This window comes from Ptychodera flava, chromosome 17, assembly GCF_041260155.1.
Source record: "Ptychodera flava strain L36383 chromosome 17, AS_Pfla_20210202, whole genome shotgun sequence".
In the NCBI taxonomy this organism is placed as follows: Eukaryota; Metazoa; Hemichordata; class Enteropneusta; family Ptychoderidae; genus Ptychodera; species Ptychodera flava.
In genome coordinates, this window is record NC_091944.1 from 35,321,542 (window position 1) to 35,325,305 (window position 3,764).

Sequence of the window (3,764 nt, forward strand, 5' to 3'; positions counted from 1 at the left end):
TGAACTCATTCTATTCGGACGTGTACCTAGCGCTATCTACAGGTATCTTGACGATCTTGCTCGAACAAACATTCTGTTTTCGTTCTAGTTGATAATGACAAAGACGAGCGGTTTTGAAGTCTTGTTGGGCCTTGCTCAATGAAGTAGGTCAGTAAACTTAGTTTACCTATTTTAAAGTTGCAATATGGATCGAATTGTCAATTGTTTTAATTTTGTAAAACTACAGCGAATGGATCATACTACGATGAAGTACTCTTCTTAGATAGACCTCTAGCCACTCCAGGCACACAAACTCGTTCATTTTGATGCGTTGTGGCGGCCGCTTAGAAAAGTTGTTTGTAAACAAACTTTTAAAAAAAAACATGGGGATTTTCTGCTGTACACGTGATCAAGACCGCCAAGATTGATGGGTCAATGATCTCCTCTCTCTCTCCCTGAGAATGCAAGTTGTACACGAGACTCGAACAGCAATATTGATGCAACAATGGCGGAACTTGAAGTGAGGCTTCGTTCACAAAAAATGGTTAGGGGGCTGGAGGAATTCAGGGGGGGGTTCGAAAATTTTGGGGGTAGTAGAGGGGGGACTTGAAAATTTTGCTCTACCTGTAGGGGGGACTTGAAAATTTTTGTCCCCTTTTATGTTTTATATTTTCCAATTTAAAGTTTTTGTAATTCAATGAAAAATGAATACCATTTTTATGTCATCCAATTGTTGTAATGTTAGTAATAATTTAACAGAATCTAGAACCATTTCGTCACATTTCATGACTTTTATCTCGAAAAAATCTAAACATGTGTGATTTGTCATAAAAAACCAAACTTGAGCCTAGTAACAGGGCAGAAGCTGCAACTGTTAATGATTTCTGCAATATTTCTATGCAATATAACAACTACAGTTTCTTGCTATCTCCCTACAGCATGCTCAAACACACAATATTTAGTTTGTCGACAAAGCCTGTATATATAAATATGTATTAGGTGATAATTTAATTGGAGTCCAGACTGACAGTCAGTTGTCAGTGATACAAATGCATGGTACACATACACAGGCTGTGATAGCAAGCTGAATACTGGACAGTTCAACATGCTGTAGGGAGAAGAACAAGAACACAGTTGTAAAACTGAACAAAAATATTGTCAAAATTATCAAAGTTAACCCTTTGAGTGCTGTAATTTTTTCCCACTAAAATTTTAGTGCAACATTTCACCAATTTTTATGAATTTTTCTGTAAATTTTGTGATAATTTTGGACCCAATGGCCATCACATTTCATTGGCTACAGTTTCTTATCAAAATTTTGGCAAAAATCTGAAAAAAATTGACTGGGGTACATTTTATACAGGCGGCAAAAGTTGACTTTGGCGCTCAAAGGGTTAATACAGCTACTGCCTACAGGTAGTGTCACTATCATTAATGCTCTGCTACTGTAGTGTCACTGTTACTGCATACCTGAACAGTGATAGAGATAGCTCTGACTCTGATGTACATGGTAGTTGAAGAAGAGTTTGGGTCAAATGACGCTCACGACAGTGAAACATAATACTCTGAGATCAGGCCAGAGAGCAACACATGGAAGAACACATGGAAATATTTGAATTCTGGCATATGAGAATAATCAAATTATTAAAGAAAAAAGATGGGGTCACCATGCTTGATTTTCTAAATTTTCACATTCTTGTCATAAAATCATACCGAAGTAAACTGTAAACAGTAAAGACTAAATGAAAAAATATTTGACCAAATGGAATTATTTATTTTTTAATCAAAATTTGCAATTATTACACCCAAACTTTCAGAAATTAAAACATTTATTTGATGGAATATTTAACCTTCCAGTATTGTCATTTTGAGTAGCATCTAATGAAACAAATTTTTGGTAGGTCCTGTGCTCAATTTTTTACAATATGGCAATTAGCCAGAATTCACAATTTGCCTACTCTCTCATAATTGTCATTTTGTGTGCTCTTCGGCAGGAGCAATTGACCTGGCGGCCAGAGTTGGATTAACTCAAGTTGGCTTTTAGACCAATAAATCTAAAAAATATACTGATGCATTTAAAGAACTTGCCTTGAGAATATGACTATACAAAGTGCTAATACAGGTAGTTTTGAACACCTGTGAGCAGAACGGCGCATTACATGTTTATTTTTTCTCTGCTCACATTCTTTACAAATATGTGGGCCTGTGATACTTGGGGGACTTGAAAAATGTTGACCATATAGAGAGGGGCATTTGAATTTTTTTTAGGGTACTGAGGGGGGATCTGAAAAAAAAAGATTTCAATCGCGGTTCCTACAGCCCCCCTCCCCAATCATTATTAGTGAACGCAGCCTAAGTAATGAATAATTCATAGTGAAGTTGCCAAACTTTCTTCGTTTCATTATGTTTCGAAAAGAATACAAGAAAGTCGGTCTGATCTGACCTCGGCCAGTAGGCCTGTCGGAGTAGGGTCTCTGTTAGACTAGAAGATTTAATCGTGTATGGGTCCTCCCGATATCTCCAACAACAACCACAACTCATTGATAGGGTCAGAGATCATGGTGAAGCACCGATACAAAAACTGTGAAGTCAATCTTTTGGTTTACAATAGTTTATATTACCACCAGATACTTGTAAACATAGCTTGAACATTTGTATATTTCAAAGATAATACATTTACTGTATACAGATCACTCAAAGTAACCTGACGACAGAGTTAGTGAGGACTATGATTTCAATCAATGGCCATGGCTCAGTACAATAAATATTCAAAACGTATGGTAATTAGAGATGAATCACTATACACAAAATTCATCAAAAACCTCTGAGTTTTTGATTTTACAGCTTGCTTTGTCGATATCATGCGAGATCAAAAGTATTTCAAGTAGAAATGTATTTAAAAAAACGCTGAAAGCTTACCTTCTAGACCATTGATAAATAGGCCTATATGTACGATTTCTTGAACTTGATATTTTTATACCTGAGATTTCACTTCAGTTGTCTCCTTTTGCACCGCAAATATTTTACGTTTTTACCATGGACGTACAAATTTGCCATCCAACACAGTTAGGTATAACTATCTGTCTGTACATTTTTGTTAGGGACACGGACTCGAATAGTTCCTCGAGAACTATTTCTTGACCCTCACCAGATTTAATTAGATTATTTTTTTCTTCTCTTTCGCACATGTATATTTTGTCTACATATTTCTGGTGAAACAAAATTCACTTCACTTCAAAAAATTCACTTCACTTCACTTCACAATTGCTTAATATAGTATATAGGTGATTCCAATGCTTTGCAGCTGCATGTGATGAAGCGTAAGCTCTCTTAACTTTGTGTTTGAGACGAGAAAGTTTCCGTCCTTAGCAGGATATGTGGAGAAAAGTGTTTGGGAAACTCAAACGAGTTTTCAGCGTTGTGAGACAAATATTTTGTTTCACACCAAAAACAAAAATACAAGAAGAATAATGTGTTCATTAAGTTTATTTAAAAAAAGGCCAAGAATGTGCATGATCGGAAAAAGGTAATCAAACGAATTGTCTTTTCCTGCAGACGAAACGAAAGATGGGGTTCCAGAGAGCCATAACTATTTATTTCCCCTGATCTTAATACATTGTGTCAAATGAGGTAAAATAAAAGCCTTGTATAATTTCATAAGTCTATTAGTAAAAATCTTATTGAAAAATCTTATTTTGGTGTCACCTGTGTTTGTAAATTCCCTGACCATGCACGTTCTAACGCACGCAGGGTCAATGACCTCAGGTCACATAAAGGACATCAAC